Source organism: Muscardinus avellanarius, assembly GCF_963383645.1.
Source record: "Muscardinus avellanarius genome assembly, chromosome: 4".
In the NCBI taxonomy this organism is placed as follows: Eukaryota; Metazoa; Chordata; class Mammalia; order Rodentia; family Gliridae; genus Muscardinus; species Muscardinus avellanarius.
Genome location: NC_137789.1, coordinates 73,280,713 through 73,306,876, shown reverse-complemented (window position 1 = coordinate 73,306,876; position 26,164 = coordinate 73,280,713).

Below are 26,164 nucleotides of genomic sequence, written 5' to 3'. Positions count from 1 at the left end.
TGAAGCTTAGTGTTGTACCTAAATACAGTTTCTGCAAGACAAATCCAACTGCTACAGGCATGAGGAGGTGTTCACAAAGAGCAGGGGGAAGGAGAAGGCAGGAGAGTCGGGGAGCGGGGGCTCAGTAACCTTTAGCAAGACAACCAAGTCATTGATGTGGCTCCTACCTTTCTCTCCAGAAAGATTGGCACCGAGAGGAGCTGGACACTGAGATCAAAGCCACACTCAGCCTCTGGACTCTTGCTAACTTGTCCTCAATTATAGATGACCTTTAGGCAAGGAAAAAAAAAAAGAAATGTTTTCTTAACCATTAAATGGAACAAAATTAGTATTTTTTAAATCTCTGAGTATACATGCACACCTGAACTATAAACCATTTCTACCTACCTTTTCTTCACCAACATTTTATCTGCTTTTTGCACAGAATTTGGGAAGGTTTTTAATTATTATGTATATTTTTAAACAACATAACATATACTTTTAAAAATTTCATTTTAGTTTATGTAAAGAATCCAAAAGCATTTATGACAATCATTTATAAAGCAGATATTTTCTGTAAAAATTGAATCAGTAGAAAACTTAAGTCTCTTATGATAAAAATAATATAAAAATGTTGCTAATCTATATCAAAGTTTTATAGTTATAGGAATACTTTTACACAAGCTTGAAGAAACCCCTAAAGCGACTTGTTTTCTATCTATTTGGAGGATATCTCAGAATTATAAGACTATAGGATACCAGTTTAAAAAGAGTGTTCTGATAAACTGAGGAGTTTTAAAAATACATTGGCAAAGGACTGTGGTACTTTTAACTTTATGTAAGTTTTATTTGTATCACAAATGATGTTTTTGACTGATACTCTAAAAATCCACAAAAAAGCAACAACTCTCACAGGACTATAAAAGCATTTTGAAACAACATCCTTAAATTTTAACACACTTATATCTAGATAGTATTTGGTTAATACAATTTTTCTTGTAACTTAGAGTTTAAAACACAAAAAATCACACAATAAATTATCTAGTCTTTACTCAAATTATTGCTTAAATATGTTAAGAATTTTTAAAAAAGCATTAAAGTGTTCCTGCTTTCCTTATCTTATACTAAATAAAGAACACTCTAAAAGTTTTCAGTCTTTTTTGATAGAAAAAGATTATTTTTTTCCATCATGTAAAATAAAAAAGTAGGAAAATTGTGTAGGGATGAAATAAATTATCTGCAATCTTAACAAGGATAGGCAAGTACTTGAAACATTTTAGAACATTTCCTTCTAGTCTTGTTTTTTTCCTCAAAGGCATTTTTATTTTATAAAAATTGGTACTATGAATTACATACATTTTGATATTCTGCAAGGTTGTTCCAAAGTGTGTTATTAGAATTTCCCCACATCCCTGCAAACTCCTTGTCAACAAACTGTAAAGATGATTTGATCGTCCATCACATGGAAATGTTAGTGAAATCACTCTTCAGGAAACAAGGAAGGAAATTTGTTACTTGAAAGATACTATGATGAATACTCGGGTAAAGATCACAATCACCCTTTGCTCCTTTTTCTTTTTCTTCCCCACTTTGAGAGGTCACAGTTCTGTTAGCTATATAGAACAAAAGATTTAAAAAAAAACTTTAAAAATAATGTTTAATGAAAATGTTAATCAGAGAAATAGCTCCACTCCACCACTGTGCCTTGCCAAACGCCTGGAAAGCCTTCTTTACTTGGGGGCAGGTGAGAAAGGGCTGTAATAATAGCTGCGATCTGCTGGAGCCAAAGACTACAGAACGAGGAATCTGCAGGTTTAAAAAGGTAATCCTATCATCTTACATTTATTTGGAGCACACCACAGAAGTGCAATGTGACCATTTGCAAATGCTATTTCAGAAGCACATGTAACTATGAATCTGGTAATCATTTCGGATAACCTTGCCGGTTTGTATGCTGAGATGATGTTAGTGTGGGGATGACATATGTATATTCATGGCAAAATGTTTTATTTAGAGTCAAAGTCACTGCAATTGCTAATTGAAAGAATGAGGAAAATGTGCAAGAGGCATGGAAATAGAAGAGAAAACTTTAGAATGTTGCAGGTGACATAAAGATTTCCTTTCTTTCCCAAATCTCTCATTATTAAAAAAAAAAAAAAACTCCCTGAAGGAAGCAATGATCCTGTTGTTATCAATTGGGTTCTGAAGGTGTTAAAGAATGTCTTATTGAAAAACTGACCAAAGTCCCAATCTTCATTAGACAGATATTTGACATATAGCCAAACAATTTCCCCTTTCTGATCATTTTAATTGATAAAAAAGACCTAATGCTAAAGATAGTGTGGAATGTCTTGAACTAAATATGATAATCAATTTTATAGTTTGTTTAATTAAACAGTTTTTATTTAATTATTTTATTTAGGTTGGGGGATGTATTTCAAAAGAGGGAGAGAGAGAGAGAGAGAGAGAGAGAGAGAGAGAGAGAGAGAGAGAGAGAGAGAGAGAGAGAGGAGGAGAGGAGAGGAGAGGAGAGGAGAGGAGGAGAGAGGAGAGGAGAGGAGAGGAGAGGAGAGGAGAGGAGAGGAGAGGAGAGGAGAGGAGAGGAGAGGAGAGGAGAGGAGAGGAGAGGAGAGAAGCTTTATGCCTAATGAAGAGTAGCAATGATCACAGATGCAGGAAATATTTAAAATAACATGCACAGGCATCTTTGAAGCCCTGATTACAAGTGTCAAATGTTTCTAACATGTTTCAACTATAAAATAATCCTGGCTCCATTACTTCGGAAAGTCAAACTGTGATGGTATTTGCATGTTGAAAATCTAAATGTGATATTGATTGTGTTCTTTGTCACTGGAGTTTATTTTCGAAGCAAAGTGCATAGGACATATTTAGAAATCTGGTACTATATATCCATGCTTGGAAAAGAAAACAGGGCTGATTTAAATGAATCTGTAAAAGAAAACATACCCTAAGATGTGCTATCCCGGTTGTCTTGCTGGTTTATTATAATATGAAGAGTAATCTACTCTCTGCCTTTTGAGGAGATTGTGTATGTATTTATTTATTTAATATTAGAATATACTTTATATCATGTTAGTTCCAGACACAGAAAAAAGAAAGATGAATCCAGACGTAAAAGCAACACCTAGATTTGAATATCCATTTTATTAAGACCTTCATGTTGTAAGGTAACAACAGTGTTCACTCTTCAGTTAACGAAAAAAGTAATAGTTTCCATTTTTTCTCACCAAGTCATCAAATTGAAGAATGGGCATATGAGATTTGAGGGAAGAGAAAACTGAAGATGTTCTTTTGTGTGTTCCTTGGGGTGTTAAGGGATATTGTTGTTTTCCAATTTGCTTTGTACCAGGAAATTAAATTTTGCTTTCTGGATAATTTAATTGCCTTCTATACCTCACAGATTCAGGACATTTCAAGGGATGCTTCCACTTTCTTTCTTCACCATATTCACATAACCACTCCCAGAATGATAGGCATTTCTGAAATGCTAGTTTGCACATGAAGCTTATTCTTTGAAAATAATGTTTTCTTTAAGGGAATTTATATGTAAGTTTTTAAGTTAATCTATTAAAATTTACTCTGTCCCTTTAAAATACTCCATGAATTCCCCTTTTTTACTTAGCTACTTTCTTCAAAGAATTAATTAATCCATATGCAGTTTCCATATACTGCATATGGATTAAGAATACCAAATTATATAAATCATAAAATATTTGAGTAAAATAAAGTGAGGTCAATTTAACAAATAGACCTAATCTTACATTTTCATATAAGTATTCTTTCTTATCCAGACCTTAAGGGTCTGTATCTGCTCTATTGTATAACCATTCTTCTCTTCAAAACGACCTTCTTGATAGACATTCTCTTTGCAAATCCTCAATGAGATCAAGTTATCAAGACTAAAAAGGGATTATGGATTCCAATAATGGTAAAGACGTAGGTGATTTGGATTGTTTGGAGTAAAAAAAATTAAAAAAAGAAAAATAATAAGTTGGGTTATAAGATATCACCAATCTTATGTGACCACGAACAGATTTAGAAAAACTTTCTAAAGAGATTTTAGGCAGACATCAGAGTTGGTGAATTGTATATATGGGATCTAAGATAATTTTATTTGAAGTTGAAGGACAATACTCATCTGAGTAGCATGTACTTTATGGTAACATTTTGTAATGTCATTCGTTACATTTATACATTGATAGAGAAAAAAATGAGGATAACAGTTAGGTACTGGAGCAACAGAACATTTTGTAGCCTAGGTCCCAGTTAACGGATTATTTTATCTTCTTCAAGGTCTTGCTGTTTTTCAGGTAGTTCCAGGTCATCCAGGTCTGTAAAGTGCTTTATTTCTTTTTTGGTTATTTCTTTCATTGGTCACACAAGAAAGTCAGGCTTATTAACTTAGAATCACATTTTAGACATCCAATGGCATTATTTGGTTTGGATTACTCAATTTGTTTTTTGTTTGTTTGTTTTTCAGTACTGGTGATAAAACTCAGGGGCATTCTACCTCCAAGCTACACCCCAAGCTCTACTCTTACATTCTTTATTTTGAAACAGGGTCTTACTGAATTGCAAAGGGCCTCACCAAGTAGCTGAGGCTGGCTGCAAACCCTTTTCCTCTGGTCTCAGCCTCCCAAATGCTGGGACAAGTGTGCACCACCATGCCCAGCTCCCTCAATCTATGTATTAAATTTGGCTTCAACTCAATCACCATTATTTATAAAACCAAAATAATCCTCGATACAAAAATGATTTTCAATCTTTGATAGTAGTCAGTAGTTTGAAGAACATTTCACAATTTGTGAAAATAATAGCAAAACGTTCTGGATAGTAATATTTTGGTCAGTGTCCACTTGTTATTTTAAGAAGATTAATAGAAGGGAACAAGACTCTAGGTACCTAATTTCTGGTATATGCACCTAAAATATTTTCACAAAATTTTGTCTTTATGTATCCACTTATTGCAAATCATATCGCTATAAAATTTCAAATATAATGATGATAAGCCAATTTTCCTCCTGTGAATTACTTTTCTCCTATGAATGCTCTACATTAGGGGTTAAAATCATCTCTAAATCTAAGCTAGATTGAATGGTATAGTAAAAACAAAGTTAAATTGTTAACCACAATCATTCTAACAGGTAATATTTTTTATTACTACCCATAGTTCAAGGAAAATGGGTTGTTCAATTATCATATATTGTAAACAAGTTGTCATTTCTTGACTAAAAATATTTAAAATATGAAAGAATGGATATATCTCAACACATAATCAGAGAGAAGAAAATAAAAGGATGATAGAAGAAATATTGATTTTATCAACAAATCATATTTTATCAAATATAATTTTGTATATAAAATTATATATTAAATCAGCACTTGATCTGTTGATTACTTAAATGAGTTACATTGTGGATGGTGTCAGATATTGTATAACCAGGTAACTATCAAATCCGCTTATATAATCACCTAGACTGATGTCTTATGTGTAGACTTAAATGTTTTGAAAGATTGGATACCTCTTTTAACTTCCTCTTGCTTCATTTTGCTTAAATGGAAGAGTCTAAAATTTCATTTGGGGATAATATTTATAAAATTTCTGTGAAAGTTTATAATCTGATATATGTTTCGTCTCCTGCCCCTTAAGGCTTTAAAGCTAGCTTCCAGGAAAAAAAAAATCTCTTGAGCCTCCTTCACAATATCTAGGACTCAAGAATTTTTAGGCAAAGCTTCTCTTGCTTCGGATTTTCTATACATCAAACATTATCAGTCAAAGGTATAGAATGTGGCTGACTGATATCTCCTTTTCAGAGGAAGAAATAATTCAGCCATAATTTATTAATAAACAAAATTTTTACTACAAATATTTGGATCTGTATTCCAATATTAAAATAGTGTATTAAAATATCAACCTTGCATTCTGTGTATAAGAAAACCAAGATCTAGAAGTGTGAGGTCATAGCTGGAGTATCTATCAACAGAAGGTAAGAAATTATTCAGAGGAATATATCATAGGACCTATTACCCTGTTCCACAAACAGTAGGAAAGAAAAATATAATTGCTTTCTCTTGATCTACTTGTATTTAGCACATCCAATGCTGATCATTATCTGAAGAGATTTAGAACTCACTTGAGCTTTTTATTTATTTTTCCAATCATGCAGATATATGTTCCCCCAAGGGAATATAAAAGAAACCAAGACTAAAATAGGTCAGGCTCTGAAATCCCCGAACTAGAGCTGATTCAAAATTTTTCTGGGGCAGCCAGTGTCTCTTTGTCCTTGGAAACAAGTGTGTCTCAGCTCTTGGCACAGGAGTACTGTGTCTGAGGTACTGAGAACAGGGCTGTGATGGGAGAGCCCTGCCATGGGACAAAGGAGCCATAGAAGCTCTCAAGATATCCACAGGGCCTTTCAGGGTATTCATCCTGTCCTTGCTTATTTGGAATTCACTTTAGTCTGCTAACATTTTTTTCTTAATGAATGTCCTTCCAGCTGAAAGATGATGAAAGATGCCCTATGAATCTTTTTTAGTATTTGTTCACTAAATTAAAAACTTTTGATTAGCAATGGGGCCTTTGCCTTATTATGTTATACTCACATTTTCAGGGAATTTCCGTAGCAATATTTGTGTGCCCTGCAAGGATGCATTTTTTTTTAATTTTTAATTTTTTTGAACCAGGAATTGAACCCAGACCATTCTACCTCAAGCTAATTCACTAGCTCCCAATTCTTCTTAATTTATTTTTTGTTTAGATATTTTATACTTTAATTGGTGCACTATAGTCTCACATCATAATGTAGATAAGAGTTATATAGTGACATACATGCACACAGCGCTTGCTGGGCTTCCTCCCCACTATCCTCTTCTCCATACAAGACACTGAGATTGGCATTGGCATTGTCAAGTGTATGCACAATATCAAGGAAGTGATTCCTTTATGAAAAATTCTCCTTTTCTCTCAACCCTTTCCTCTAGACCATCTTCTTGGCTCCACTGGAATTTATTTTCTATTATCTAAAATCCTTTTGTTATATTTATTTTTTATTTTGAAACAGTCTCCCTTAGTTGAGAGTCCTGTTAAACTTGTGAGGCTGGCTCAGTCATTCTCCTGTTTCAGCCTCCCAAGTGCTGGAGGCACAGGCATGAGCCACTGAATCCTGTTATGATGAATCTTTTCAATCAAAGTTATTTAGCGTTAAGTATATTCTGAAATTGTTTTTTCTGTCCAATAACATAAAATTTGCTTATGTCATATTCTGTATCCATGCATTTAGTGGAAACTGTTTTCTTCCCTGCAAGATCAGTGATATATATTTTATATATCCACATATCTAGATGCACACATATATATGCACAAATACATATATTACATAAATATATAAAATTATTATATACTTATAGCTAAGTTGCTTCTAAGCCCATTTTTCAAGACAAAACTATCAAATTTTTTCTATTGTCTAATAATTGGAGGAAGAAATGCTTTCATTCACAATCCCCTTGTGCAAAACCAAAGGGAAAACATCACCACATTCCTGATGATTGCATTTACTAAATCACTCCCAAATTAGATGCTTCAGAAACAACATGCTACACAAGTCACAAATATTCAATTGGTACATTGCCTGAAGGCTTTGGACTACATTACTCTACATACCCATCACAGGAACAATAAAATAAAACTATTCTGTAAGGTTAGAGAAATCAAACCTGCTCATCTACTTCTCATAAGAAATATTTGAATAACCAAGGCTTGATGCAAATATTTGTTACTAGCCATTATGACAAGCTGGGGACATTCCATGATCTTATTAGTACCCAGTCATTCACAGTTTGCTTTTTCTGTATCAAAACATGCACACAGATAATAGGAATAAATTGTTTATTTCCCATGTTACTAGGCAATTATAAATATTTCAGCAAAAGGATTATACTGTGCCAAGGTTAGGATCTAATAGAATAATTCAAGATGCAAATGCTATTGTCTAGTAAGCTAATGTTGATGTTTCCAAATACTCCTCCCTCATTCGGTGGGCTTTTAGAGAAAAGACTTAAAAGAGAAAAAGGTATGCAGTAGTTTTTGAAGACCTGCTAGCCTCTCTTTCATCACTTCTTTAGGATCTCTCCTATTTTTTTTCCCTTTGGACAATATTCACAGGAAATAATGTTTTAGACTACAGATAATACTACCTACTTAGAACTACTGAATTCAATTCTAGAATTTTTTTTTTTTTTTTTTTTTTTTGTGGTCCTGGAAACCCTTCTACCTCCGGGTTACACTCCCAGACCTATTTTTATATATTTTTTAAAATTTGGAAACAGGGTCTCTTAAGCCAGCGCGGCTGGCTTCGAACCTTCACGATCCTCTTGTCTCCGTCTCCCAAGCGCGGGGATTACAAGCATGCGCCACAAGCCCAGCTCAATTCTAGAATATTTTAAACATAAAAATTTCAAGGATTACAAAGGTATTTATGTTACCACATTTATTACATTTGATGTCCTTGGGGAATATTACTTGATTTAGTAATACAGCCAACATTTTTACTATTGTTCTGCACAATGTATTAAATGAAACATGATATGTTTGTAGTAGCTATATAGGAACTAGAATTTTATCATCACTATATAACTACTATGATGAGCAAAATTACACAATTGCAGAATCATAGAAACAGAATGAAGTTGAAGAATTTTTTAAGGCAACCATTCACTCAATGGCCAATGAAATAAAACGATTTGATCTTTGGTAATAAGACCAGCACCAAGCCCATTTAAAGTGGCTAGTGCAGTGTTCTTTATGACACATTATATGTCCTTCACTCCTTTTCAGATTTTTTTTTTTTTTTGGTGATAAGAGTAAAAACTGTGGAGGTTGACCTACCCCTTCTGCATTTTATGGTTCTCTTTTAAGTCCCCATGCTTGTGGACATGCCTAACTTTCCTATTTTAGCAATCATTGCTTTCATCTTCTACCTTTATCATGATATTTCCTTTGGTGTTCTTTCAATTTTATAGAAGATTGAGAGGAACATTAAAATATGATGCTATTTTAAGATGTTTGGGAAAGCACCAGGAGGAATAAAGATATTTGCCGGGCGTGGTGGTGCACACTTGTAATCCCAGCATTCAAGAGGCTGAGACCAGAGGATCTCGATTCTCAGACAGCCTCAGCTACTTAGCAAGGCCCTTTGCAAGTCAGTGAGACCCTGTTTCAAAATAAAGGGAAAAAAAAATAGGGCTAGAAGTGTAGCTCGGAGGTACCATGAAACCAAAGTAACTTCATTTCTCCACCATTTTGTAACTATAGCGCAAGGTTTAAAGCAAGGGGTTCTTGTTAAACAGGATCCACCTAACCTGATGACCTCAGGAATCAACATATGTGGCTCACAGCTGTGTGCCCCCCACCCCCACTCCCTGTAGCCTTCTATTAATGGCTAATTGGCTTGCATTTGCCTTGCTTACAATAGGTAGAGTGGTGATTGGGTTAAATGTGTAAGGACCTGATTGGTCCCTTATTAGTATAAAAGGTTTCTGCTGCCTAGCCTTAGTGTGTCCTTTCAGTCAGTTTTCTAGGCTGAGGGTACTGCTGCTGGCCAGCTAATAAAGGCTCAGTTGGTACATCCCCTTGGATTCTCTAGTCTCTTCTCGCTGAATCTGCAAAGGATAGTTCAGTGCCCCTGAGTTCCTCCCCCAGTACCACAATAAATGAATAAATAAATAATAAAAAATAAAAGTAAAAATATTAAAACATAGGGCTGTGGTGTAGCTCAGAGATACAGTGCCCCTGGTTTCCAACCCAGAACACACACACACACACACACACACACACACACACACACACACTCTAAAGATATTTGAAAGTGAGGCATTTCTGCAGCTTCTAAGCCTTGGAAAAGATAGACAGGACATTCTTCTCAGCAGGCACAGGCCAGACCTGTGAGTGGACAATCAGAAGCAGTGTGCTTACCCTGAAGGTCCAGGCTGCTTTCAAATCATACTTCAACTAGATAGCTATCTGCTAAAAAGAGTCCTGGTGCTAGGGGTGTAGCTCAGTAGAAGAGTACTTGCCTAGCTTTTACAAGGTCACAAAGTACTGGGAACAATCCCCAAAACCATGGAGGGAGGGGGATAGAGTGGGAGAGAGAGGAGGAATATGAATCTGTGTCCATTTTATTAGAAAGTAGTCATAAAGGATGTAGCCTAGTGCATAAAGCTAAGAAGGATGGACCGAGCCATAAATACACGTGCTTGTATCAAGTTAGCATTCAGTGTGCTGCTGATTCATAAGCAGCACTTATATATTGTTTCGCTGGTGTCTGGTGGTGATACGTTGGTGGTGTAGTGAGGATGGTACTAAATACTTCATATGTGTGTATCATTGAATTTACCAAAGATCAGAGTTCTTCCAAGAGAATCAGAACACTTTCCACATCTTTGCCAAATAATCCTCTGAAATATGAAGGAGACAAAAATTTCTCTCATTGTATAATCATCAAAGAAAAATCGAATTAAGGGCTGCTCAGCTCACCACTAGTGGATCCCAGACTCAAAAAAGGATACACTGGAACACACTCTTTAAGACAGTGACACCCCAAAATTAAAAATATGCTAGCCTTTGACATTCACATATTATGCACTTCTATATGACTCACTTTTTCATTAGTGTATCTTCCTGAATATATCAGAATACATATATTTAAACCATGTTTTATATATAAACACAATTATCAATTGACCTAATAAAATTCAAGAGATGAAAATTTACAGAACGCTATTTAATAAAAGAAAGTCTAGACAAAAGCCCAAATAGTAAAATGTAAGCTACTAAGGAACACTCAGAAACCAAGCACTGGCCCCATTGTACTGAACAATTTCCCTCTGGGGTGGCAGAAATATTTTAGTAGGATTATTTTTTCATTTCCAAAGGCATACAAGGGTTGGGACACCCAATCCTTAATGTGCAATAAAATGAAATGGCAATTTTCCAAGAGCTGTGAGACTGCAGCTAATTAGCACATTAATTTATATAAATAAAATTCTCTTTGCTGTTCCCCAGTGTTCTGCCTGAGAAATGCAACAAGATGAATGAACATGACAAATCACAGTGAAATTTACAGGCTTAAAAAAGGGATACAGAAATAATCCCTTGACCTTATTCCAACTTCTCCCCCCAACCCCCCGTCATCAGTTGCCACGATTCCACAGAGCCCCTGAATGTGCATTTCACATTCTGTCAGATTTAAATTGTAAGAACAAGTTTACCAGGAAAAGCATACTCATTTATTTCCTCCTCGACTGGAAGTCATGCTAGGATCACAACTCAACAGAAAGACTCTCTTTACCTTAGGTACTTTCCAGTTTCTGTGACATATATTTTCTTAACAAAAACAAACTTTTTTCTCATTCAAAAGATATTTTCCTTACTTGCAAATGTTTTTAATTATTTTTAGCTTTAACAATTTTTTCTGTTAACTTGGATTTAACAGATAAATATTTTTTCCAAGGCCAAGTCAATATTTCAAATGAAGCTGCTATCTAGCTAAAAGAGCAAGGTCCTAAATTTTCAAAAATTTTTCATTAAATTTAGGTTTTATAGTAATTCTGTTGTTATAAAAATAAATCTGATGTAATAAGTACTTTGGGGCTCATGCATTTATATATTTTCTTATTTTTACAGAGATACATATATGTGTATGCATCTGTATTAAAGACACTTGTTCCTCTTAGGGAAAGAACACTCTTAGGATAGTATTACATCCACCCTAAAAATGAGAATCTTCTACAGGAATAGCTACATTACTGTTTTCTAATCCATCTGTAGAACCTAGAATATAAAGAAATCTAAATAACTAAAAATCTATAAATTAACAAGCTCTTCCTAGAGAAAAAGAGATCCATAATCATTTACATTCTTGGAGGAACAGTGAAGCAAGAGGAACAGGGGTAAGGCAAGATTGCTGAAAATTTTAGCAAATTTTAAGCAGACATGGATGAGCATGATAGCTTAGAAAGCGGTAGGCAGTGTCTACACAAGGAAGCTGTACCTACCCACTAACTTTCCTACAGGCCCTCATTAAGTACTCACACACAAGACTGGAATAGAGCTGAGGGCCTGATAACAGTGGAGGGCAGGGTAAGTAATCTTGCCCCACACAGACTATGCAGCAGCAGTCCCCTACTGCTGGAGGAGGAGGAGTGGAAGACTTAAAGAGACCATCTCCTGAGGCCCAGGCATGAAGGGACAGCTGAATCTAGGCACAGGACCAGATAAATTAAAAACCCATCATGGACACTTCAGATACCACTTGGCCCTTCACAGCAGGCGTGAGGCAGTGGAGGGAAAAGAGGTCTCCTAATGCACAGAAACCCAGGGGCAGGGCTGCATTGCAGAACGCCCCTGCAACTCAACCAGCTGGCCGCCTGCTTTGTACAGGAGATCTTCTGTGTTTGAAAGCTGGTGATAGGATTCAAAGCACAGAGGGATCTAGTGTCTCTGGGGGTGCGTAGATATCTGGTAAAGCTTAAGGGAAGGTACTAATTTTTATTTCAAATTGCTCAAAGCCGTAGGTGAAATGCATCTAAATAACTCAATAGCAAAGCTGCATCCATCCATTCCATCCATTAAACTGAATCAGCCTCTGACCCTAATGACCTAGAAGTACAAATAACTCGCCTTCTTCGGTGGTTTCCTGTTACTTCAATTTCTACTGTTCTTTTAGACACAATATTTTACAAATAATGAGACATGAAGTCGGGCACAATGGCACCTGCTTTTAATCTCAGTACTTGGGAGGCTGAGACAGGAGGATCACAGGTTAGAGGCCAGAGTACAGTAATTTAGCAAGAACCTGTTTCAAAATAATAACAATAATGATGATAATAGTAAGGCTAATATATATTTCAGAGGTAGAATGCTCCTGAGACCAATCCCCAGTACCACACACATACAACTATATGATGCATATAAAAAGGCAAGGTGGTCTGACACATGTTCAATAGAAGCCGACTCAAAGGTGCAATAGATGGAGACATGATCAGACAGCAAAGGTGGTATAATCATCATGGATGAGCTAAGGGAAAGTTGGAAAAGTGGACAGCATAACTGGTGTCACAGGAGAGAAAAAAGAAAATAGACTGGAAAGAATATTTGAAAAGATAATAGCCCCCAAAGTGTTGACTTTATAAAATACCTATACTACACCCACAAACAATAGACCCACCTGTGAACTCCAAATAGGATAAATAAAAAAAAAACTTTACCTACATTTATTATTTTAAAAGTTGCTAAAATATAGTAAGGAAGGAAAAAACATAAATAACATATACAGAAAAGATATCTGGAGATGGGGTAGTTTTAGAATTGACTATTTGGCATCCCAAAAGTGACAAAATCCTGAAATATTTCCATTTATTTTTCTCTGCCACATTTATCAGAGTCTGCTCCCCTTGTGGTAAAAGATGCTCATAGGTGCTCCAGTAACTACATCACTGCATGTGGAAATAGAAGAAAGAAGAGGTCTTTTCCTTATACTCTTTCCTAAGAGTTGGTTTTTCTACAACCTGAAAGACAGGTCATCCCTTCTAGAGTAGTACCATTGCCCATTCCTAAACTGATCATCAGCAAAATGAAGACAGTTCTGATGAGCTTAGACTAATTAATATTCATCTCTGAAGCCTCTTTGAAGTGGTCCTTCACATCCTGCATCTTCATATCATTACCAGAATAAGAGTCCTTTTTCCCAAGATGAAAGAGAAGAGTGTGACTGTTGGGTATAAAACAAGTACTTTGCAATTAAAAAAAATTAAAGTCTACAGATGCAGTGGGAATGCATTTCATATTTCAACATAGAAAGAATTAGTATAATCTTAAAACTTACAATTGTCTCCCTAATTATTTTATTGCATCCTTGAGTAACTCCTGTCACATATGATTATTCTTATGGCTTTAGATCTCATTCTACAACCTACACTTGGTGCTGGGAATGACAAAAGGGCATTGTTTTATTTGTTTGTTTTGGTTTTTGTATTGAGGATTGGACTCGGAGGGTATTCTACCTTCAAGCTATTCTCCCAGTCTTCTAAATTATTTAATTAATTACTTTATTTATTTATTTATTTATTTTTCAACAGTGTCTTGGAAAGTTGCTGAGGCTGGCCTCAAACCTGTGATTGTCTTGCTTCAGCCTCCCAAGTATTGGGGTTACAGGTGCATACCACCTCGCCTGGCTTAAAAAGGCAATGTTTAATAAATACTGGCAAAGACGTGGGAACTAGGAACTCTCATACACTGTATCTGTAATTGTAAACTAGTAAAAACACTATGGAGATCAGTAGGAAGAGTCATCAAAAGACTAGAAATGGAACCACCATATGACCCAGTTATACCAGTCCTCAGTATCTTTCAAAAGAAAGAATACTGTAGTTATGCATACATATTCATGTTTATTGTACCACAACTCACAATAGCCAAATCGTAGTAACAACCTAGGTGTCCTTCAACAGATGACTGGATAAGGAAAATGTGATTTTACTCAGCCTAAAGAATAAGAAATTATGTCATCTGTAGGAAAATGAATAGACCTAGAGAAAACTATACTTAGCGAGATCACCTAATGTCAGCAAGTCAAGGACCATATATTTTCTCTCACATGTGAAAGCTACAGAGAAAATAGAAGATGTATAATACTTAAAATAAGCGAGGAGAAGAAGCCAGTAGAGTAGTGGAAGAGGTTTGGTCAAAGTCCATCTATTTTCCTGAGAATGACATAATTTTGTTCTTCTTTATTGCTGAGTAGAATTTTACTCTGTATATTCCATAATTTTGCAATTCATATATCTGTTAATGGACACATGGATGGCTCCATAATTTGGCTGTTCTGAATCGTGTTGCTAAAATCACACATATGCACATAATACTCTAAGATTCTGGTTTCAGTCCCCTTGGAAAGATACCCAGAAGTGATATAGATGGATCATATGATGGATCCATTCTCAGTTCTCTGAGGAATGTCCACACTGATCTCCATAGTGGTTGCACTAATTTGGGATTCAACCAATATTGTAGAAGAATTTATATTTCCCCACATCCTCACAAGCATTTATTGTTGCTTGACTTGATGATCGCCATTCTGATTGGAGTTAGATGGACTCTTAGTGTAATTTTAATTTGCATCTCCCTGAGTGCTAATGAGATCGAACATTTTTCATGTATGTATTGACAATTTGTATCTCTTTTCGTGAAGTGTCTATTTAGTTCAACTGTCCATTTCTTGATTCTGTTATTAGTTTTGTTAGTGATAGTCTTTTAAGTACTTTGCATATTCCAGCTCTTAGTCCTCTATAAGAGGAATAGCTTCCAAAGAACTTCTCCCATTTTGTAGATTGTCCCTGTAGACTCTAGATGCTTTCTTTGTATAAGTACAAACATTTTATTTAATGCTGTTCAATTTATTCTTTTTTTTTTAATTTCCTGAGCTTTAGGGGTCTTGTTGAGCTCTTTCTACCTATGTCTATGTGGTGGAATTTGGGGCCTTATGCCTTCCTCTAGTAATTTAAAGTCTCTAAAAGTGTTCTTATAAGGCATTGTTTCTGCTCTCGAACTTTTCTCTGTAGTAGGAAAGACAGACTTAAAATAAATGGGTGCTATTGAAAGACATGATAGCAGAGCATGACCTTGGACCTTTTACTTACTAGCTGACTTATCTTGCTCATGTTACTTAATTTCTCTACACCTCACAGGATCAGCAATGGTGAAAGGAGATAATGGGTAACATTCTCCTTTGCACCTAAATGATGGTGAGTCCAAATAGATAATCCACGAGCTTAAGAAAAGTACTCAATAATCTATAGACATTATCATTTATTATGATGTTTAAGAGTTTTGTTGTTTGCACAAGAAGTAAGGTTGAGAAAGGCAGTATGGAAATGGTAAAGTGTGAGTGTCTTTTACATATTGTAGAAGGAGTGGGTTTGTAGTAAAAGGCATTTCTGGAAGAATGCTCAACAATGAAAACAGATGAAGAGGCATTCAAGCAAAGAGAAAGACATTCTGGAAACGCTAGTAAACTTCAGTACAGGTATTATGAGTGAAATCTAGGGCTGGAAGGTGCAAGAACTCTGGAATAAGGCATAAAGAATCATGTATGAGCCAGACATGGTGGCACATACTTGTAATCCCAGCATTTGTGAGGCTGAGAAAAGAGGATCACAGTTCCAGGGAAGCCTTAGTTACTTACTGAGGCCCTTTGCAACTCAGTGGGACTCTGTTTCAAAATAGAGAATAAAAATAGGCCTGCAGGTATAGCTGGAGATAGAATGCCCTGGATTCCATCCCCAGTATAGCAAAATATTAAAAAAAACACATATGATATCTTGAATTAAATGTGACCTAAAGCTGGGTGTGGTGGCGCACGCTGTAATCCCAGCACTTGGGAGGCTGAGACAGGAGAATTGCACAGGTCCGAGGCCAGCCTCAGCTAATTAGTGAGGCTCTCAGCAACTTAGTGAGACCCTGTTTCCAAATAAAATATAAAAAAATGGTCTGGAGGTAGAAAAGCCCCTGGGTTCCACCACCAGTACCACACACCCAAATAAATAAATAAATAAATAAATAAATAAATAAATAAATAAATAAAGTGACCTAAAGCTGCCTCATTACTTTGAGTTCTCACAAATTAACTGCAACCCAAGTTAGTATGTAAACAAGCTGTAATTTAACTGCATATTATAGATAGGTGTGGTGACACCTATCTATAATCCCAGTACTTGGATGTCTGACACAAGAGTATTGTAAACTCAAGAACAACCTCAGCAACTTAGAGAGACTATCAGCAACCTAAAGAAACCCTGTTTCAAATAAAAAATAATAATAATAGGGCTGGGTGTGTAGCTCAGAAATAGATACAGGTTTAATGCCCAGTACTACTAAGAAAATGAATATATTCTAGGCTGGAGATGGTATCAGTAATGGAGTTCATGTTTAATATGCATAAGACCCTGGTTTCTCTCCTAAACAACACACACACACACACACACACACACACACACACACACACACATATTATTATAATTAATAGCTGAATTTTGGCCAACTATAGCAGCCACGTTTCAGCCAATCACAGGATGCCACCTGTCGACCCTGCAGACCCATATACAATAAATATCTCATCACCCTTCCCAAGATTAAAAACAAAAACAAACAAAAATCCAGCTGCAATCAGGTTTTTCCTATAGGTACATCCTTTTCCTGTTCATAAACTTCTGGGGAGCTTTCAACCTGCTCTGGCTCTGAGAGCTCCCCAGTTCATGAAACATTCTTTCATCAATGTTCCCTGTTAAATTTAATTTTTCTAAAGGTTCTTTTTATAACTGATGTGATTAAGGTATCAAACTCTACTCTACAGGTATCAACAAATTTTAAACAACAAATAATATCATATAGCATTTCCAAAGGTCATTATGGCAGAAGTGGGTGCTCCTGGACACTGGAATGAGAGACACCATGAGACTCAACATCAGTTCTAGAGACATACAGAATTTACATGAAAGATTTGTAACGATCCAGTTGAAAAATCTTGAATGCTGAATTAAGACTATTAGGAAAGGCTGGAAAAGCTGGAGTCGATAGGAGACTTGTTACAGAAAAGTTTAGTTCAAAAAAGGAAGATCAGTTTGAGCACTATACACTTTAAGGTTTTTCATTCAAAAATGAAAAAAATCTATTGAACGTCTTTCAAATAAGATAGAAACACAAAATGGTAAAAAAAATGTTCTTGGATTGCTAGAAAAATCATTTGTAAGATTTCTGTTTGTAGCCAATAGGTACTGTTAAGCTATTTAAAACTGCCTGAATGTTTAAGCAAGATAAATATTTCCTTCTAGAATAGAGGAACAATTTTATATACTTTATTAACTTAATTAAGAACTCTTTTTCTTTAAGACAAATGTTCAGTCCTGGTTAAACTATTATAAAATATAAATTAGCAGATTGTGAAGCAATGAAATTTAAAAATATCTCTTCTTAATATCTACTCATGAAATGTAAATTTCTCTTCTTTGTTTCTCTGGAGATAAAATAAAATGACTTTGACCTTATATTAAAGATGTGATTTTAATGGAGAATACATGTAAGTACCTTATGTATTCACTACTTAAATTATAAATAAATTAACAATTCTTTCTGGGAAATTTTTCTTTCCCCATTAATCCTGTTGTATTGGCAATACCCTGTACCCCCCTTCACATCTTTTCCAGTCAGTTTAGAATATTCTGTTAGAGCAATTCCTTAATCCTCACTGCTTAAGAGGCAAAGAAAACATAGGATTTAGTCACATTTCACAGATAATTTCTTTATTTAGGCAAAGTTCTCCAACATATAATGCCATTGAAAGTAATTTTCACATAAACTTCATGACATGTGTTTTTGGTTGTCAGTTATAAAAGTGCGAAATGCTTTTGCTTTCTATCCATTTCTCCAACTTGTTTAAAAACACTTGAGGCCATATCAAAATTTAGATCAGTTTTGGTGATCTAGCTAGAAGATTTATCAAATATTACGTTATCCTGTATTTTTATAACATTGCCATAGTCTGGTCTACTTTATCGAAGGATTATATTCCAGTGACTGTTAGGACCTCAAGAATCTAGAAAGTATAAAAAAGTGTGAACTGGCTAGAAAGAAGTTTAAACCAGTAGCAGAACTCCAGTTTCAGCTCTTTGACTAGTTTCACTTGTTTAGGAAGATAATTAGAGAGCTTTTGGTATTCACTTGCACAGACATTGGGATTACAGCTCCTGTATCTACTTAATGTAAAGGATGCTGTGTGAATGAATGCAGTCATTTGTCTGAAGAAAATGAATGAGAGAAAAGCATTCCCTTTTATATTCATGAAGTTGAGGATTTACTTTAGATCCTCTACTGTCATCAATAAATAAAGAATGATTTCTGAATCTCCACACTTAAAAGTACCTCAAGATTGTATTTCCTTAGATTAACTGGTTTCTGATCCTTGTAAAGTGTTCTAGGTAGCAACAGGACTTCTTTCAGCCACTACAATTTTCTCTTTGCTTGTTTTTTTTTTTTTTACACAACACAGCTAATGCTATCCATCCATTGGAGTTGAAAAAATTATACACACACCCTCTTAGATACTCAGATCTAAAGAACAAATAAACTCCAAGTTACCTCCCTCTGCCAGTTGCAGTCTTTTGGAGAGACTCCTACATCCTCCAACTGAAAAGTCACTCTACTACTCAAAACTAACTCTATAAACACCAAAATAACAAAGTATAAGATTATATATTATATATAAGATAATATACTCTATAAGTGATATATAGTACATTAGTTTGTTCTTATATATTATATTATTATATTATTATATTGCATATTATATATTAAACACATGTACATACATATATATACATCTATAAATACATAGTTTTAAAGTGCTGCACTAGCTGGATGTGGTGACATATGCCTGAAATCCCAGCAATTTGAGAGGCTGAGACAAGAGGACAGCCTCAAGAATTTAGTGAAACTCTCACCAATTTAATTTGAAGACCTTGTTTCAAAATTAATATATATATATATATATATATATATATATATATATATATTTGCAAAAATAGGACTAGACTCCAGGTGTGGTGGCGCACACTTGTAATCCCCGTGCTTGGGAGGCGGAGACAGGAGGATCATGCAGGTTCGAAGCCAGCCATGCTGGCTTAAGAGACCCTGTCTCCAAATAAAAAAGTATAAAATAGGTCTGGGAGTGTAGCCTGGAGGTAGAAGGGTTTACAGGAACATCAATACCACACACACACACACACACACACACACACACACACACACACACACAAATATATATATATATATATATATATATATATATATATATATATATATGACTAGAGTTGTAGCTCAGATAAAGAATGGCTCTGGATTCAATCCCCAGTAGTGTGTGTGTGTGTGTGTGTGTGTGTGTGTGTGTGTGTATGTGTGTGTGTGTGTGTGTATATATATATATACACACACACACATTATATATATCTATATATATATATATTGAATTAATGTTGAGAAACTTAGTAGGAACTGTTAGATATTTCAAAATTCTAATTTTTGCATCCTAATCTGAGATTACTACAAGTCTATATCCTTGGAACATTAGTGGACTGACTGCCAAGACTTAAACTCAAGCCCAGTGCCTGTATGTTGCATTAGAAGCTTGAAACTCTGGTTATTACTCAGGCTACAAATCCATGCATATCTTTATTGGAAGAGTGCTCACAGCTTATTAATCGACAGCCTGCTTTTCTTTCTCTATGAGCATGCATCTTCATTCAGACCGGACCCCAGGAGCCTGGCACATCATTTATCCAAGAGTGTAAATTCCCATTTGGCCAATGTAGAGCTGCCCTTGGAATCCACATCTCTGGCCACAGTTGTGTTTATCCTTAGCATCAGGTTTCAGTTATCTCTTTTTGTGCCATTTTGGACTGTGCTCTATTTATTTCATTTACTGAGTTCCCCATTATAGGATGGTGAACAGGGCCATGAAGAGGTGCCATAATGTGGTGAGGCTCGGCCTCGTTCCTACCCCTGTGGCACTTAATTACTACACTTTGTTTGCCAACTATTTCTTGGCATCTAATTTAATTTGGGGACCTGCCTAAGCATTTAATTGAACTTGGAGAACTCCTTTCAAATATTTATATCCACTCTCTCTCCTCCTGCCATATCACAGTGATTCTGCAGCACATTTTAGATCAGATTCACTTTATTTATTCTAAATGTTTGCCTTTTCTCTTTTTCTATTAATATATTGCTTCACACTCCTAATCCTAATCCATTTTACTTTTTAAAACTACACTTTGTTTTCCTTTTTCTTCCTCATTTTATCAAAAAATTTTATACTTCTCTTTTTATAAAATTTTAATTTCCTCATTTTATTTGATTTTATCTCAACTGTCTAATAATTATTTTGTGTAAAAATTGGCAGAACAAAGAAAAAATAATGGATTTTTATTCACTTCAGTCACAGAAGCTTCAATATCCTCATCTCTGACCACCACTCTTCATACTCAGTTATTTTACTCCCCAAGTTACACTTAATGTAATCAGCATTCTAGATTTTGACCACCCTTCCTTTCCCAATTTGTAATTATTTTTTCTGGTTTTATAAACTGCAATTGGCATAAACCTCATAGGATATGAATTTTTTAAATTATTATTATTTTTTTTGTGCTAATGGGGGTGGAACCCAGAGGCTTTCTACCTCCGGGCTATACTCCCAGACCTATTTTACATTTTATTTGGAAACAAGGTCTCAGTAAGTTGCTGAGAGCCTCACTAGGTAGCTGAGGCTGGCTTTGAACCTGTGTGTGATCCTCCTGTCTCAGCATCCCAAGCACGGCCCAGCATAGGACATCATTTTAACTAGCCTCTTCTTGGTGCTCACAAATCTATATCCGTTTTTCCTTCTGCAAACTACCCCATTTAAACTCAATGCTGAAAAAATCCAATCATATCCTTTCTTCAAGGCCGGGTGTGGTGGCGCACGCTTGTAATCCCCGAGCTTGGGAGACAAGAGACAGGAGGATCACACAGGTTCGAAGTCAGCTGCGCTGGCTTAAGAGACCGTGTTTCCAAATAAAAGATATAAAATAGGTCTGGGAGTGTTGCCCAGAGGTAGAAGGGTTTCCAGGAATCCCAGTACCACCAAAAAAAAAAAAAAAAATTATATCCTTTCTTCACTCTAACATAAACCTAACAAGTACTGAGCACCCAAATACATACCAGTACTCCATTATGTATTTATAAACATTTTCCAGTTTGTTCTAGGGTTGCAACACCATTCATCTCTATAAGTTGTCCTCTGTCCTTTGTCTTTCTTATGCTTCTCTCCACCTCTAACAAGACACTGCTACAGCTCACTAAACCACAGAAACAAGCTTCTTCTCATACTTTCAGGACTTTTCCTACCAACCAAAGAATCTTGATTTTAGCAGTTGATAAATAATGGTTTTATTAATAAAACACTTGTAATAATGTATAATAAGTATGGTATACGTGGTAACATTGAAAAACAAATAAATATAGTAGACAATTCAGAAATAAATTTAGTAATAACATAAGAAAATATTGAAATCACTGGGAAAATGGATTGTTCAGTCACAATATTGGAACAATTCTCTAGCCATTATTGTCAATACCAACAAGAACACAACGCTAGTAATGCCCTTTGTGTAAACGAAACTATGAACTGACTCATGGAAAGCAATGCTTGAATGTTTTAAAATAGGCCTAGAGAAAACCTTTGACAATGTCATAAAACTGAAAACAATAAAATAAAAGTCAAATTTAATTATGTTAAAATATATAGGCAAAATAAGACAAGCAAGAAACAAAACAAGATGACCCAATGATATGATTTCAGCATTACTCATGAAAGTGAAAACTTGAGCAAGGCCCTGTGGCACATCCCAGTACTTGGGAGGCTGAGACAGGAGGAGGATAGGTTCAAGAAGTAATGATACTCTCACTAACCTAGTGAGATCCTGTTTCAAAATAAAAATAAAATAGGGCTGGGGGCATAGTTTGGAGGCAGAATACTCCTGGGTTCAATCCCCAGTATTACACACTAAATAAATAAATAAAAACAAATAAATAGTAAATAAATAAAAAATAAAAGTGAAAACTTAAAAACAAATGTTTATATATACAACTATATGAAACTACTTAATGAAATTATAGTATACTCTGATTATAAAATATTACACTATAATTAAAATAAAATATATAAGATTCTGTGACATGGGGGGATAGACATTATTTTCAGTAAAATGAAAGGAGGGCATAGCACAATATTAGTAAGACCAGAGTAGGTATGCCTGTGGAAATGTACATAAACGCAAAGGGATATATATATATATATATATGAATTTCTACTCAAAGAATCCTTTAGAAACCTGGATTCTTATGATTGAATATTTCATCCTACATCTTTACATTTTTATGTGATATGTATTATTCTTTATATATGTATATGTGGTACTGGGAATTGGATTCTAGGGCACTCTACTACTGAGCTACTCCCCAAGTCTTTTATTTTTTTTTTTTCTAAAATTTAAAACAGGGTGTCACTAAGTTGCCCTGGCTGGCCTCGAATGTGCTACCCTTTTGTCTGAGGCTTCCAAGTACTAGGATTACAGACATGTGCCACTGCAACAGGCTGAGGCAGGCAGTATTCTTGACTGAGAGGGGCTATTGAAAAGATCATTTCCCTCACTGAATTGGCCAGAACCATTTTCAGAGAGTGTGAGGAACTTGCCTGAGTAAAGTAGGTTGGACAGTGCGTAGTACAGAACCTAGAAGCCTGATCCATGATTCAGTGCTTGAGCTGATACTAAAGAATCAGCCACAGGGTGGCTGATACTAAAAAGAAAATAATCTCTTTAATCCACACAGTTATTTCTATCTCTGCGAAGACAAAGATGGAAAATATCTGAGATTAATCTACTAGTAGAGATACTATAATGGATCTTTCTTTTCTTTCTAAAAATAAAAATGATAGGTGCCAAAGAAAGTACATTCCACTGATTCATCTGCAGCCTTGCCAAGGAGATGGCATCCCTAGTGTGCTTCCCAAAGATGAAATTACTTGTTAAATACGGCCTAGAAGGATTGAGCAGAGCCTAAGACATTTGAAGTCAGATAATTTCCATCCCAGGTGCTAGGAACAGCTACTGAAGGCAATCTGTCCTCACTTAACTGATTCATTTCTTTTAATCTCTTCTTTGTTCCCTTTCCCCAGAAATAACTTTGAAAAATACAAGGGATCTAGACAGAGTAAGAAGAGTCATGGACTGGGAGTGCTGCTACTCATTCTTTGATTTTCCTGGGGAAAAGCAAGGTCACTTATATGGCTTCATTTAGATGACTCCTCATTCAGAAAAGAAGTGACCCACTGAAGAATTTTGGCTCACAATCACTTTATTTAAGGAAGTAGATAATTCATAACAAATTTAGAACAATCACATTCAACCTAAACAAGTATTGAAGTTATAAGCATCACCGTCTGAAACAGTGAAAAAAGAAATTATTTAAAATATATTAAAAGTTCATTGTGTTCTAAGAAATGAGGTGTTTTGTAGGTATTTTCTGGCATTTTAATCCTCATAAGAGTCTACCTGATTGAAAACCTATGCAGGTAAGAAGCCAGCTTGAAATATCTGAGAATAAAAGTTACAGAACATAAAACTACCTCACTGTACTGATGTAAGCAATTATATAGAAATTTGCTAACAAAAATAAAGAATCTAGGTCAACCTCATCATCATGATATTTCATTCTGTTAAGTACTGATACTATTCTACTTCTGATCAAAGTCTTTATTTGTGTTTATTACCTTCTTCAAATAAAATGTTAATGAATGACAATTTTATAACTTGGATATAAACAGTGAATATAAACAAAAAGTAAACGTAGTGGTTCAATTAGATCTGGACTCTGCAACCACATAAGGTCAGCTGTGTGTTTTATGGGATGTATTATAACTTCAGTGCAGCATAGCTACTTCTGGTGTGTGGAAATTCTTTCATAATTTATATTATTTGAATAGACCTATTAAAATTGTATACTTAGTTTTAGAAGATAATATTTATAATAAAATTAGTTGATAGGTGAAGTACCTATTATGCCCATGTGTCAATGTGGAATTCACAATTACATCAAATATTTTAGCAAATTGATTGTCAGCTATTTTAAAAATATGCAAAGATCCCTAAAGCCTCAGTTTTCTTCAGATCTGACAATTAGTTATAATGTGCAGGTTAGAAAGCAATTATACTGTACAGGTTATCTGATACTTAGGTCAGTAGATTCAAATATTTCATATATAAATACCAGATATACAGTGCATATTAAATATTAAAATATTTTGAACATCTAGGATAATATTCCAAAAAAGAAACAAAACATGAGAAAATAAAAGACATTCATAATAATTTCTCAAGTGTAAGTATATGTATATATTTTCATACATGTGTATTTGGGAGATATATTCTTATACATTGCTTAAGAATATATTTGTACACACACACACATGCATATATATATATATTTTTCTGAACTATCAGATTGAACGTCCTTTATTTGTATCCATTTTTTAATTTAGTGTGGGATCATCCAGACACCACACTTTCTATATATAATAAAATATGAATATATTTTTCACTGCACTATTAACTTGGGTCATTTCTTTTAAGATATTGAGGGACAACATATGCTTGTCTCAGCATGTTATGCAAATTATTGGCATGAAAGTATTTTTAACATGTAGGTAGTGTAAAACATGTCATCGTGACAATTGCTAAACGTTCAGTATTCGTTTATCCCGACAATTGCAGTGGTTATACAGCCTTTCCCTGTGTAGCCATTTATATGCATGTTGAAAAATGAGGTGTGAGCAGTGCCTGCAAGATATTGGAATTATGTCCTGAATACTCTCTCTCTCAGCTGTGGCATGGACTATGCCATCCTCCACTGCTTATAAAATCGCATACGTGAGATACCTAGCAAGGTGAGTTTGTCTATTTGAAATGTTTGAAATGGAAATTTGTTAACATGGAAAGAATTTTTCCTTCGCTTGGTTCAGACTCGGTCATGTGGTCAGAGGCTGGAATTTACACCAGACATTTTCAGCAACCTTCTGGTAGCCATGTTACGTTTTTTTTTTTTTTTTTTTTCAAAAGACAATCACACACTGCTTATGGTCTAGCTGCCTTTGCAACACTGTACTACGCATGACACGCGATCCCCATTTTAAAAAGGTACTTTACTAAACAAGTTTTATGTTACAAAGGAGAAAAATATGACTATCATCTATTCAATCTGCTATTCTGCATTGTCAGATATGTCTTTTAAAAGAAAAACTCTATAGCAATCAATCATGTAACAGAGTGAGGTCTCTTGCATTTTTTTAAGAAAAGAATACCATATTTCATCTATGAAGCAGGCAATTTAAAAATGCTTCTAAAATATCAGCATGACTTTTCAGTCATTTGCAAATGCACAATGTTCCACATTAGCTAGAATAAGGTCTCAGGGAATCCAGCTTGTCAATTTGAACAATTATGTGGGGGTGAGACAGATGGGTAG